Source organism: Myotis brandtii, unplaced genomic scaffold (genome assembly GCF_000412655.1).
Source record: "Myotis brandtii unplaced genomic scaffold, ASM41265v1 scaffold312, whole genome shotgun sequence".
Classification (NCBI taxonomy): Eukaryota; Metazoa; Chordata; class Mammalia; order Chiroptera; family Vespertilionidae; genus Myotis; species Myotis brandtii.
Window position 1 is genome coordinate 635534 of NW_005361955.1, and position 14797 is coordinate 650330.

General features: G+C 45.3%; 2 protein-coding genes across 3 annotated transcripts in view; both read left to right on the top strand.

The window, feature by feature from the left end:
- Window positions 1-14797, top strand: part of ZBTB38 (zinc finger and BTB domain containing 38) — a 54357-nt gene that overhangs the window by 13183 nt on the left and 26377 nt on the right. Inside the window, exon 2 of the mRNA XM_005869990.2 lies at window positions 1204-1308. The gene's annotated coding sequence lies outside the window, so the exon portion shown is untranslated. The remainder of the gene's footprint in view (window positions 1-1203; window positions 1309-14797) is intronic.
- Window positions 1252-14797, top strand: part of RASA2 (RAS p21 protein activator 2) — a 198458-nt gene continuing 184912 nt past the window's right edge. For both annotated transcript variants that reach the window (XM_014542697.1, XM_005869997.2), the window contains exon 1: window positions 1252-1308. The gene's annotated coding sequence lies outside the window, so the exon portion shown is untranslated. The remainder of the gene's footprint in view (window positions 1309-14797) is intronic.

Consider the following 14797-nt stretch of genomic DNA (forward strand, 5'->3'; position numbering starts at 1 on the left):
TGCGGAGTCGGTCAGGTTGCGCTGCAACTAGCGGCCCATCTGCGCAGCTGTGCCGGGGGGCGGGGGGCCGGGGAGAAATGCGCACCCAAGGGACGTTCTGGGCGCGGGTCCAACAGGCTCGGGCGCTGCGCTGACAGTCGCACCTCCCCACCCCCAGACTGCGACTCGGACCCCGGACCTGACCCTGCGGAGACTTGATGATTTCCCTGGTTCAACACCAAAACCCTTTAATTGAATGGAAAATGCAAAGGCAGGGCCCTGCCCCCGGGGGTGGGGGGGTGCAATCCCAGCCTCCTACTTCTGCAGTAGAGTTAGGTCTGTTCAGTTGGTCCAACCCAGCCGCCCGCTGTTAGCCACTTTTTTGCAGAGTGTATACTAATCACCTTAGATTTTAGTTCATCTGCGATTCCGCTTTATAACTTCCGCTCTGCTATAGGTAAGTGATTAATACCATTCTGGACTTTGGCCCTAATTGAATATAGCTTTTAAGGATTCGTTATAGATGATATGCGTTATGGTGCCTTATACCTATTTTAACGGTTAAAGACTTTTCCTCCTAATTAGAAAGCTCAACTACTCGGTCAGGTTCTCAAGGTTGAAAAGCATAGGAGGGTTTAGTGCGTGCTTTGAGAGAAACTTCTAGTGAGGTGAGGTGCTGTATCTAAGCGTGGTGTTTTTCCAAAGAGTAGGGACCCATTAGAAGATTGTGAAATCAGTTGAATGGGTTACTCTTGGAATTTTTGAAAAGATATAGAGAAGAATCGGGTCTTAATGCATGGCACACAGTAAGAGTAAGCACTGTTTTGATGTTTGACATTTTGGAGTTTGTTTATATAATTTTTAAAAACGGTGGGTCACTGTCAAAAAATTTTTTAAAACCCCGACTTACAGGTTAATAACCCAGGCTTTGGAATCAGTTGAACCTGGGTTTAAGTCCCAGATCAACAGAACCTAGTTGTGTGACCTTGAGCATATTCTGTGACCTCTCAGAGTCTCTTTTAGTATGGCTGTAAGTGGGGAATGCCTACCATATTCAGGGGTATTATAAAGACTATATGAGGTCACATATGTCAATCACTTTGCTCAGTGCTTGACTTATAGTAGGTGTTCAATGTGAATGCTAATTGTAATTACTATTGTTGCCAACACATCAAATCCTGGCAGCTAATCTTGAGACACTGAGCTTTTCTTTTCTTTTTTTAGATCTTGATGTGGAAGAGATGGAGGACTCAGAACCAAGGATTTCCAAGTGATTTCATCCAAAGCACGAGAAACTAAGTTTGTTAAGGCTGATCCGTTCTACCTGAGGTAACTAAATTTGTGTGTCTCCGAAGTCTACATGAAAGAGGAAATGGTTTTTCTAAGGGACTGAAGGACTCCCAAGGGGCATGTGATTTGTGCCAGTGATCCACCAGGGTTGGGGATTACACTAAGTGACAATGACATTTAAGCGAATTGTGATTAAGGAGACGTGTGTGAGGCCTCTGTGACGAAGGGTGAACTAAGTGAATGAGACTCCAGGAACTGGTTTCTCCTCTCAGTTCTGCCAGTGACTGTCATGGGAGCTTCTGTAAGTCTCCTTATAGATTGCTAGCTTCTCTAGGCTGGAAGGACCGACAGACATCACTGAGGCCCAGATAGTTTAAATGACTCTTCAAGGTGACCCAGTGGGCTGGGATAGAGGCAGGCCTTGAACCTGGACCTCGATTGCTTAGTCATGCAACCAGCCTCAGGGCCTGCTGTGGAGTGAGCATCGTGCTAGGCACTGAGCATACTAGTAAAAGGATGAAAAGCCCACCCCAGGACACTTGCAACCTGTGCAGACAAGTACTGACAACACAGTCCATTAAATGCTACCTTTGAGGCATATACAAAGCCTCAAAGATGATAATGATAACAACTACCAGTTGTCAAGTACATGTGTGTGTGCGCGCGCGTGCGTACAAGGCAGTGTGTTACGGGATTAAGTGTTGTATTTTTAACTATTCCCACGAGGTAAGGAAGAATAGATGTGAAGGACTGAAATGTCAGTATGCACAGGCAGCTCATGAAGGTCTTTGCATCTCATACTACGTTTATGGTGCACATTTTATATGCAGAGCACAGGGCTAGGGCCAGAGAGTGCCTGCCCTGGAGGAACTTGCAACCTAAACTCCAAAGAGACCTAGTCAGACGGGCAGTGCCTGACATTCACCCCTCCTTCGCCTGCTTCTCCAGCAGCCAGAGTAGGATCCATCACAACAAGAGTTGACATATCACAGTTCTTGCCCCTCAATGCACTTTCCCCCACTTTTTCAGATTTAACATATCCTTCCATTCATCTCTGAAAACTTACACTTTCAATTTTCAAACAATAAATAGGAAGGCCTTCTCTGAATTCATTCATTTACTTGTTCATTCAACAGATGTTAATGGAGCTCCTCCAAGGCACTTGGGTATTCAAGACCATCATTGTTATTAGCCATATTCAGTCTCTTAGCAAGGAATCATCGTTCAACAGTTAGAGGTTTTTTATTGTTAATATGCTAGAATAGCAACTCCAAGAATGTTGGAGACTGACCCATAAATAGGATTCCAACTGGATAGATAGGAAAATCTTTTTTTTTTTTTTATCTTAACATCTTCAGAAAGGAATTTCTTACTTCTCTTTAAAATTTTGATTTTGCCATTACTCTCATCTGCTTATAGAGGCCTTCCATTTGTGCACTTAACCTGTAGGCAGAGAGAAAAACCAGTTTGGCAAGTAGGCTTTCTTTGACTCAAAATGCTGCTTTTTAGCTTTAGAGGCCACATGGCACTATGAGTGTTCAAAGTAAAGCAATGTAAGAGATACTTTCATTTAAAGGTATAAAGTTATAGTCTTAGCCGGTTTGCCTCAGTGGATAGAGCGTCGGCCTGTGGACCAAAGGATCCCAGCTTTGATTCTGGTCCATAGCCCGTACCTTGGTTGCAGGCTCCTCCCCGTCCCAGGCCCTGGTCAGGGCTCGTGCAGAGACAACCAATCAATGTTTCTCTCACATTGATGTTTCTCTTTGTCTTTCCCTCTCTCTTCCACTCTCCCTAAAAATCAATGGAAAAATATCCTCGGGTGAGGATTAACAACAACAAAAATAATGAAGTTACAAAGTTAGAGATAGTGCCGATAATTGCATTAAGCAACAGAAATCAGATTGTAAGTCTTGAATGCTACCTGTAATAAACTTAAGTTCCAAATAGAACAAATGAGATATTGAATGTAAATGTGCTTTGCAAACTTTTAGGAGTCCTATAAATGTAATGCAGCAAATCCCCCTTGAGTAACTACTATGAGTGTGGCACTGTGCTAGAGAGAACGGAGGATTCAGCATCAAAAAGATCTGGTTCCTTCCCTCTCAGACCTTTTGTGTGTGTGTGTTTGATGTGTTTTTATTGATTTCAGAGAGAGAAAGGGAGAGGGAGAGAGATAGAAACATCAATGATGAGAGAGAATCTTTGATTGGCTGCCTCCTACACGCCCCCTACTGGCAATCAAACCCAAAACCCGGGCTTGTATCCTGACTGGTAATTGAACCGTGACCTCCTGGTTTATAGGTCGACGCTCAACCACTGAGCCACAGAGGCCTGGCCTGTCAGACAGTACTGTAGGTGAGGAAATAAAATACACAAAAATAATGGCGTGGTAAATGCCAAAAAATACATATATGTATATTGGTGATTTGAAGAGGAAGAGGTCCTCTGGGAGTCAGGGGACTCTTTTTTGAGGAAAAAAACAATATTTAAGCAAGTCCTTGAAGAATGTGGTTTCCATCAAAGAGATGAGGAAGAGGCATTTGAGACAGGAGAAGTAGCAGAATAGGAAAGCACGGAGCATATTCAGGGAAAGGTAGTGAGCCCAGTTGAGTTAGAACTGGTCTATAGAGGCATCTGGTGGGAAATACAACTGGAGAACATTTGGTACCAAATGATACTGGTCTTGAATGCCAAGCTAGGAAGTATGAGTGGATTAACCAGTAGAAGACATTGAAGATATTTGGACAGTGGAGTATCATGGCTGCACATGAGGAGTGTGTCCTTTTGGTAGCTGTGGGGACATGGGGAGGAAAGGCAGGGCAGAGACTAGAGACAGGAAGACCAGTTAGAAAGGATGGGGGGAGGCCTGAAATGGGTGATGGCAGTGAAATGGGAAAGGAACTGATGCAAAAGGAAGGATTGACACAATCTGCCCTCTCAGTGGAGAAGGAACAGCTAACGCCAACAGATTTCCAGAGCAGTGATACCTGCGGAAGAAGCTTGGAGGGAGGTGAGAGGCTGTGTTTTAGAGGTGCTGAGTTTGAAGTGTTGGGAATATGGCATCCCCCGGACAGATGGGGGCTTTGTGCTCCAGAGGAAGGCCGGGGCTGGGTTGGGAGTCCTTGCAATACAAATAAGTCAAGAGGTGGGAGAAGAGATTGTTTTCAGAAAGACTGTATGGAGGCAGAAGTTGAGGATGGAGCCTTATGAGAAAAGAAGGAAGGACCTAGGCAGGATCTAGAGAGAATTTTGGCAAAAGAGCAAGGAAGAACCACGGGAGAACATGACTCCAGAGCCAGCAGAAGGGGGTTTCCTAGTGGAGGGGACCTGGAATGTCAGATGCTGGAGGGGGAGGGGAGGCCCGGAATGGTCATTGGATTGACATGTGCTAAACCATGTTCGTTGGCGTTTTCCTTTGTAAGGTAATACGACTTACAGAATGAATATGAAGATGTTTCATTTGCAAAAATTTGTAGCTTGAGCAAATCAAGAATCGCCGTTAAGTTTGACCCTAGCAAGCCTCAAAACACACTTCTGCTTACTAACATTCAGGCTGTTAAATGTGGTTTTGGTAGTAGTCATACCCTTTATTCTGTTGTCAGCAGATAGACCAAAGAATATTCGTTGATATTGTAAGATCTTTAAAACTACATTTCAAAATGCAAAAAAGTTCTAAAAATAATTTAATTCCTATGCCTTTTTACCATATGGCTATCTTATGACATGAGTGTGTGTGTGTGCTTTCATAGGCATATGAGCTTAATACAATAGAATGAGAAGACTGGGCCAGATAAATCTAGTTTCACAACCGTGCTGGGCCCTGTCCCAGGCTTGTGACTTCAGAAAAGTTACTCTGCCTAAGCCTTAACTTTTTTCATCCAAATAGGGTTATTTTGAAGATTGAATCATATACTAAAATTTGGTCAAGAGCTATACTATCGCAGGCAATTAGTAAATGTTGATTCCCTTCCCTTGACAACTTCCTGTGTGTATGCAAATTTCTGCATAATGTACATCTATACACAAAGCCTTATCTTTATGACTCATTTTAATGTGTTAGTTTTATCATAGAAAGAGCGTACCTCTCACCATCGCTCATCTATCCTTGATAGTTCAGGTGGCTTACAGTTTAATATGGATAAGAATCAACCTGAGGAACTTGCTAAAATGTAGGTTTCCAGACCCCTGGCCCAGGGATTCTGATTCAGTCGATTTAGGGTGGGGCCCATGGGAATTTTCATTTTAAAGGATCACTGTTGTGATGAAGATTAACAAATGCACATGCTAGGAAAGGATAAACTTGAGACTTGATATGCTGATTTCAACTCCAATTTCTATTAGAGACCTTCTGTGCTCAAAAGTTCTGTATTTGTATCATAATGTTTATGGATTATATTCGTAATAAGATAAAAACGATCGGACCCCAGATAATTAAGGAATGGCGGCATTATCATACCCACCTTCACTGTCTGCAGTGTACCTATAGCAGTACTGGGCAACGCACAGCCCGCAGATCAGCTTGCTTTCCTATGGAGTGAGTGGTGAGACCCTCTCCCTATGCTCAGAGTTTGCAAAACCAATGTAGCTATAACTATGAATGGGGGTTCTCTCTTCCCGTGACCAGCACAGAGAGAGAGAACACGGGGGTTGATGAATCTTGATTAGAACACGATGAGGTTTAAGGAAAAATGAAAAAAACACAAGACTGAGACAGAAATAGAGCGAAAGCTGGGTCTGGGTGTGGCGTCTGCCCTCTCATGGAGGGACAGACGCAGAGAGCATCAGCACCGCAAGCAGATTTATTTATACCTCGAATAACAGGAACTATATCACATCTGGGTGGGCCTTGAGTTCCTGGCGACATCATGAGATCCACCCCCTTAACACTGGGCGGGAAGGTCAAACTGAGTGGCATCCCAATCTCTTGATTAGGTCCGCCCCCAGGGCGTGGCTCTGCCTTCGCTCTGAGTTTCAGCCGACATATTTAAACCGAGTGTTTTTGCCAGCGGCCCTTAACAATAACTGTTGTTACCAGTAATATATTTAATGGCAGCGACATTGTACAGTCATGCCATTAAAACATTTCAGTGCATTTATCTCTCTGAGTCTGTGTCTTCTGGTCAATAAACATCTGTCATTATTTCGTAGTTCCCTCATTCTCTGCACTTGGGATCATGTAATTTTGAGGCTAGTAGTTCACGTTGTTCATCTATCCCAACCTCATTTTGTGAGATGAGAAAATAATTTTTTCCCTCCTAGTCCTAGCTCTCTGCTTACTCACAAGAAAAGGTTGAGACATACATATATGTTTGGTGTCTAACTATGTATGGAGGATGTAAAACCTGTTTACTTGTATATATTGAATTGTGTTTTATGCTTCCTGTACGTGTTTGAAAAATCGGATGTCTTAATGGGAATATATTTATTAAAACGATACTGAGTCATTTTGTAACATTGTTGGCATCCGTTGATGATTGCTTCTCTTGGAAGAGGATGCCAGTGGCCTGGAGTTTTGCCTGGCCTAGAAACAGGGTTTATACCCATAGCTCCTGAGAGGAGAAAGCAGACTGACTTTCCTGGAGTCGGCTCTGCACCTTGTGTGCATTATCCCGGCCATCTTATTAGAAACTCGGGGTAACCGGGTGTGGTGGACTCGAGGCGGAGAGGCTCCGTGATGCGGCCAATGTGAGATTTTCACATCCTGGGTTTTATCTGACTCCAAAGTCCTGCCTCTTCTCTCCAACCCCGGGTGGTTTCCCAGCCACGTACTGAGAGTATGCAGTAGGTCATTGTTTCTGCTTTTAGGTTAGAGCAGTGGTTCTCAACCTTCCTAATGCTGCGACCCTTTAATACAGTTCCTCATGTTGTGGTGACCCCCAACCATAAAATTATTTTTGTTGCTACTTCATAACTGTAATTTTGCTACTGTTATGAATCGTCATGTAAATATCTGATATGCAGGATGTATTTTCATTGTTACAAATTGAACATAATTAAAGCATAGTGATTAATCACAAAAACAATATGTAATTATATATGTGTTTTCCGATGGTCTTAGGTGACCCCTGTGAAAGGGTCATTCGACCCCCAAAGGGGTCACGACCCACAGGTTGAGAACCGCTGGGTTAGAGGCTTAGAGACCCTGGTCTCCGGTGTTATTCTAAGCTCAGATTTTTTTACAAGAAGCAAGTGGAGCGGAGGTATCGTGCAGACTCGAATCTGTCCAGTAAATATCAACGCTCTGTGCCAGGTACCAGAGCAGGACCCCACCCTCGTGAGGCCTCCTATCTCCCTCGCAGGCCCTTATCTACCAGCTAGGTGCTCCTGCAAGCTTTTCTTTCAGTCAGAAGGCTAACGGATTTCTGCATTGATAAAATCAGCCAGTTTGTGTCTCACTAGAGCTGTTGCTGTCCCTATGCCTGTCTAAGTGTTCCCAGAGTGGCCAGGCCAGTTGAAAGTTTAAAAGAGTTCCTTGGGGTATTGCCCAGAGCTGTTGGGTAAGTGTTTGTCGATTACCCTCTGAGGCCCTCCGGAGGGAGGTGAAAAGACCTCTGTGTGAGAGAGCAGCCGGGAGGCCTGGACTGGCTCCCTTGCCCGATCTGCAACCTTGGGAAAGAAAGTCGAGGAATTTTGCTGGCGTGGTTTCCTCACCTGTCACCAGAGGTTTGGCTCAATGATGGCTAAGGTTCCTTCCAGCAGTACTTTCTTTCCTCTCCAGCAGAAAAAGCAGATAAAATCCACATCTGAGGCCTTCTGTGGTCCCCATTTCAAGATTTCCTCTGACTGTCCTCGTGGGTGCCCTAGTACTAGCCAGACGTAGCTGGGAGTCAATCAAAAGGTAGCAAAATGGGAGGTGGGGAATCACGGTTTTCACATTTTATGGCTACAAAGAACCTGAGACATAAACTAGCCCAACCTCTTCACAGTCCAGATTGGGAAACGGGATTCCCGGGAAGTCAGAGGACTTGCCCAAGGTCACACAGTTAGTGGGCAACTGGGAGCAGAACCCAGTGTCCTGTACCCAGTCCCGTACGCTGTGCAGAAACAGGCAGGTCCCGTCCTAAGGCAGGTTATCAGGAGAGCGGGAGGTGGCCGTCTGCCAACAGAGCTTGGAGGGGCTGCCTGTCCCGCTGGAGAGGGCTTCTCGCAGCCACAGTGGACACCACGATGCAGACTTCCATCCTGCTGAACCGCTGAAGCTCTGGGATGGCTGCCATTTAAGGTGGTAAAGAAAATGTCTTTTTAAACTGGGAGCAGCAGAAGGCTCTTTCCTATTTTGTTAAAGCATTTTTCCTTTCATTTAAGTGAAAATTACTAAGCCATACACTAATTTAATTGTGAAAGGAATTAAACACATTCTCAGGGAGGGTGAGGAAGAAGACCCAGCTTGCACAACCCAGTTTGCTGGCTACTGCCTTGAGCCATGTTCAGCCCGGGGTGCGGGGTGCGTTTTGGTGAGAAATCCAGTGACGGTTTACCTCCTGGAGGGGCATCCTGGGGCTGTTTCAGCAGGGGTGAAGGCACGCTGTGTGCTAGCCAGGTGGAGATGAGCTGTCACTTCCTGCTTTGTGCGTTGACTAGCGTTTCTAGGCCCTGTTTTGTTTGTGTTCTTCTTCCTGTTCCCGCGTCAGAACAACTTCTGGTTATTTGTAGAGTTGATTACAGTTAGATCAGAAGGCCAGCAATTCAGTAAGCACAGAGCTGAATGTATTACCTTACCAGGCATGAGAGGCTCGCGTTCGAATCTCGGGCGCCCCCAGCTTACGTGCATCTTCATTTTAAGCTTGGAGGTTTCTGATTAGCTCTAACAGAACGCTGATTCGCTCCCAGACCAAAGTGAGATTTCCTTTTTACAAACTTACTCAGCATTCTGGTCTGTCCCTGCTTCATGCCGGTTTATCTGGTCCTGTAGTCCCTGCCATGAACTCAGAGAGCAGTTTCTCGAGGGCTCACTGCCGTCTCTGATGCTCATCGGTGGAAGCAGTGTCACAGTGGCCACAGTCACCCCTGCAGCCTGGGTGCCTGTGGTGTGTTCTGCTCTTTGCTTGGACTTATATGAGTTCCACCTTTGCCTTAAAGGGAGAGGAAGGGAGGACCATTTTGCGGAAGCAGAAGGCACTAGGATAGACGGAAAAAGCGATGACGTGGCAGTGAAATGAAGCCCCGGATGGGGTTTAACTCACACGTTAGAGAACTGGCCTACCCCGAGCGCTATGCTAATAAATTGGGTTAAACATTTTTTTCCAGTCAAGGTCGAGCAATTCTGGAGTTTCTTGAGCCACTTACACGCTGTAGGTTGACTTTTTGCACAGAAGCACCGTAAATTTCCCGAGAGAACATTTTTTCCCCCCTAAATGAATATAGACTACAAAGTGAGTTTCTCATTGTCCAAGTAAGAGTATATGGGACGTTGATTGATGTCTGATTCGGGGACCCATTTTTTAAGTCTGTTCTGGCCCACGACAGTCCAAGTGGCTGTCAGTAACATACGTCATCACAAGTGTTAATCAAAGTACAAGCTGGTTATCAGTAACATGCGTCATTCCTATGGATGGAGTACAGAAGGAATATGGGGTAAGTTTTATCTATATCACACACACACAGGGAGGTAGCTACCTAAATGGTCCAGTCTGACCCTGAATATGTCACTCTAAAAATTCACCCTAAAATTACGAACTTATAAACTAGAAAATTATTACTATTACACTCATCCTGTTTGTTGCGTGTGTATATATTTTTAATCCTTATCCATGGATATGTTTTTATTTTTGTTTTGTTTTTTATTGATTTGAGAGAGAGATCGATCGGTTGCCTCCTGTACGCACCCTGACCAGGAATTGAACCTGCAACCTTTTGGTGTATGGGATGACGCTTCAACCAACTGAGTCACCTGGCCAGGGTCTGTTTGTTGTGTATTTAATACGCCTAATATTTGTTTTTGATTTTGACATTTAAAAATAACCAAGAGCTTTTTGCCACATCTGACTGATCTATTTTAATACTTTCTTCTCTATTTAACAATATGAGTTTCTGATAAGATGATTTGCACTTCTCTGTACTTTAGGAAATACTTTTTGAGGTCTTTTTTTTTTCTCTCTCTTATTAGTTTGAATGGGAGTCTTACCTCCAAACCCAGCAGCTACCTTGCTTTTAAAATGACCTGTTTGCCCCCCCAGGAGGTTCCCTGAACAGGGAGGACAAAAGTGGGGTGATTAGTCACTGTGGCGTCCAGCAAACACTTTGGAGACCATGATTTATGTTACTGGTGGGGGGAGGGAGTTATCTCTGTCCCTAGATAATGACTCTTGTGAAAGGTAAGGGGCCTGTATTCCCAGAGAGTCCGTCCAGTGCCCTGTTGGTTGTGTTCAGTTTCCGACCCCGGGGCCATTTTCTGTGAGTTTGAATCCCCATGTGGAGCTCCTCCCACTGTGGCGTCTGAGTGTTTGTTTTCTAAAATGAAAGCACAAGCAGAAACTCGAGCTGTTCTACAGAACAGCCTGTTCTTTAGATTGTTTTCAGGTCAGTGTATTTAAAGCCTAATTTTTCTAAACAGCCTGTTGTGTGTGTTTTTTATCTGAATGGTTTTGGGTTTGTTTGGGGAATTTTTAACTTTTTAAAATCTAAACAACTTATTATGTCATTGCTCCCTGGTCCTCCTGCCCCCAGATAATTTCACTCTAAAACAGGTGAACAGGGTAACTGTTTGGACACCTGATTAGGGCCAGAAACCGTCATTTCATTTTAATTACATTTGTTTTGGGGTAAAGTTGTTAAAAGCTAACTGGAACGTTAATATTCTTCCCTCTCCCCGCCCAACAACTTATCCCAGTCAATTTCATTTGTCTAAAGCAGTGGTTCTCAACCTGTGGGTTGCGAACAATGAAAATACATCCTGCATATCAGATATTTACATGACGATTCACAACAGTAGCAAAATTACAGTTATGAAGTAGCAACAAAAATAATTTTATGGTTGGGGGTCACCACAACATGAGGAACTGTATTAAAGGGTCGCAGCATTAGGACGGTTGAGAACCACTGGTGTGCATCCATTTGTGTGGCCAGCGGGAGCTTTTGCAGCATTTCCACGGTAGGAAAGCTGTTGCGCTTCTAATTGTTGGTCAGACCTACCTGGACTGCTGACAGCTCTGCCAGTCACCTGCATCTCCTGACCCCTAGGCAGGGTGGCTGTCTCGCATTCCTGGGCTGCCTCAGCCGCAAGCACGCCTGGCCTCCCTCCAGAGATTGCAGTGTTGCCAGCAGTGGCTTCAAACTGGAAAAATGGGAGGTGGAAGAGAAGAGATAGAAAACACGGGAGGAGGGATGGTGGAAAACAGGGGAGAAGGAAATGTACAAGGGAAGTATGTACAAGGACTCAGGTGAATATAGGAGAGCCCAGGCTCACAGAAATGATCTCTGTACATTTTGCACCTGGAACCAGGTGGGAAGCTGCTGCAAATGTGGGGCTGTTTGCTGACAGTGGGGGAGGAGACAAGGCAGAACAGGCAGCCTTTCTCTAAGGGGTCCCCACCAGCGCGAGATGTTAGGCTGCTCTCCAGACCAAGCTGTGTGCCCTCTTACCCCCCCCCCCCCCCCACTCTCTAGAGCAGAATTTACTTCCTCGGATTGGCCACCATTGTCCCCTTCTCGAAGATTCCCCGAGGACATTGGTGATCTGGGTGGATGCATTTTATTGTGTTGACCCCATTGTTTGAAGTCCCAACTACCAGGTAGTCCATGCTCCAATTCTGTGATCTAGTTTCTGGCATTGTTGTTGCGTGTCGCAATGATGGAGCGTGATGTCAACTCGGAATGCTCTGACCGAGCAAGCAGCTCCTGAGAAAGGTCTGCGCATTCTCAGCAATTACTGCTTTTCTCGTTGCATCACCTGCTAGTGAAGATGGAACCCTCCTTTAAAAATGAGAGCTGGGTGCCTCTGAGAGGATGAGGCTGATTAGGAGTTGAGTATCATGTCCTTCTCAAAGCTTGAGCTGACCCTGTCCTTAAAGTGACTTTTGAAGCAAAGTGAAGAGTTTGGTATTTGCCCCTCTGCCTCCTAGGATTCATGTATTAAGAAATGTTTGACATGGGAATGAACAGTTGGTGGGGTCCTGAAGAACTGTTATATGGTTGTTTTGAAAGCTTGAATACTTATACCTCATCATTTACATTTTAGGGGAACAATGAATCATAGTATAGATATTGAAATGTTACAAGCAGAACAAAAGTTATAAATGATTTATTCTTATTTTATTATAGATTAGGGTCTGAAATTCAGATACATACAGGGACAGGAAGGGGACATGAATGTTCACTGTGGGCTGGGTATAAGAAGAGTGATTAGATTGTGGCAAACTGGAGGGCATGAAATTTTAGAAAAATAATGTGGGGCTGAGTGAAACAGGTCAGCAGTTGACAGTTACTGAGTTACACCATCTGACTCACTCCACCAGTCTGGATTTCCTCAGTGGCAGCCTGCCCAGTCTTTCCCTGCAGAGTATTGGGTCTGACGATCTCCAAGACCCTGCCCAAGGAATAGTCATAGCAAATAAAGAAGCCACTTTGGATATAAACCATGTCCATCTCCTCCAGGCAAAGTGGTTTGTCAGTCGAGTCAGCAGCAGAACACCGCATGTATGTCCAAGGACATCTGGGGGACACCTGGAGAGAATCAGACGTAGCCTTGATTAAGCTGCCCAGGGCTGAGTGTGCCCATCCCAGGATGGAACAGAGGAGCCCACCAGAGGAAGCCCTCCCTATGTGGGCATGTCACTCCCAAGGTAGCTGAATGGAGCCAAGCCCACAGAGGTTAACCTGGATGGCACCAAAAGACAGCAGGCATCTATATATATAAAAGCCTAAGCTACCAGCTAACCAGTAGCTATGACACACACTGACCACCAAGGGGCAGACAATGCAGGAGCTACTGAGCTGCGGTGACTTGGCAGCTGTGGTTCTCGGGTGACACACCCAGAACCAGAGAGGAGGGAGCCTGATTCCGCGGTGCGTCACCCAAGAACCACCCTCTCGCAACCTGGGACCCCTTGGGGGATGTCAGAGAGCCAGTTTCGGTCCAATCCCCGCAGGCCAGGCAAAGGGACCCCACGGGTGCACAAATTTGTGCACCGGGCCTCTTATATCTTAATATACCTGGCCTGTGGTATTGACCTGTTTGGCCCAAGGATGCTTTCTGGAATATCAAGCACTTAGAACTTCCTAACTAGTCCTGGACTGGGACAATGTGAGCATCGTCCTCTCTCTCTGGTGACACTTGATTGACGTCCTGCACATCCTGGAATTTATAATATGTTTCCTTTTTTTCTACTAAACATCTTTTAACCACTCCCATTTTCCTCAGCTCTCTTGGTGCTAAGGGAGTCGTAATGTCTGTAAAGCACTTAACCCAGGGTGTGGCACGTGGAAAGTGTTCAGTAAATATTAGCGTTTGTTGTCATTGGCATCATCACCATTATAGCTATCATTTCAGCAGCAGGTAAGGAACCTTGGTTTCCTCCCCCCTGACATAAATGAAGATGGGCCACACATACCTGACCCACTGTGTCAGAAAATGCACTTATAATCCCCAGCTGACTCATGCATGTTAATATTCGGGGAGCTCTGCTGTGGATGCTGTGGTCAAACACAGAGACAGACTGGCCTAGAGACTGGTCCTTGCAGATTGCTAGCTAAGGGGTGCTCTGGGACAGTCTTATGGGGTAGAGGTTAGGGGTGTGCCCTTTACATTATACTGTAGGGACGTATGATGAAATCACTAGGAATCTGATTCTGAAAGCTGTTGTTCCCTGCCTGTGACTTTAACTTCAACATAGAACCTGATTCCTTCCCACCTACTGGCCTTCTGGCCTGCAAACCTTGTTGCCAAGCAGGGCAATTCCTTTGTGAGAGGACAGAAGACCTTTGCAAGTCTGGGAACTGACACAAATAATTATACTGTAGGACTTTAATGGTAGTACATGAATCAATGTAAAAATGAGGGGCGATCCACTCTCAGTGAAGATTTGGGGCCCCTAGTGGGTGGTGAGAAGGGAGGTGTAACGGGACCTTCTTTAACATTGGTGACCAAAAATATTGCCTGCTCCTAAGGAAACAATTTGAAAGGCAGAAATAGCCAATTGCATGCTACCACAGTGACTTGTCTGGACTGGAAGTTGCTGGGGTGGTGAGGAGAAAGTGTCCTCACCATAAGGATGAAATCCTAACTTCATATAAAATTAATTTAGTTTAGAAAGTGAAATAACTAAAAGCCTTTTCAGCCCTTCAAAGCTCTCACGTAGCCCTGGCCAGTGGGGATCAGTGGTTGGGTTGAAGCGTCATCCCTCTCACCAAAGGGTTGAGGGTTCGATTCCCGGTAAAGGGCGTACATGAGTTACAGGTTCACTCCCTGTCCCTAGTAGGGGCATGTGCAGGAGGCAACTAGTCTCTGTTTCTCTCTCTTTCCCTCCCTCCCTCCCTCCCTTCTACTCTGAAAAGCAATGGGAAAAATATCCTCTGGTGAGGATTTAAAAAA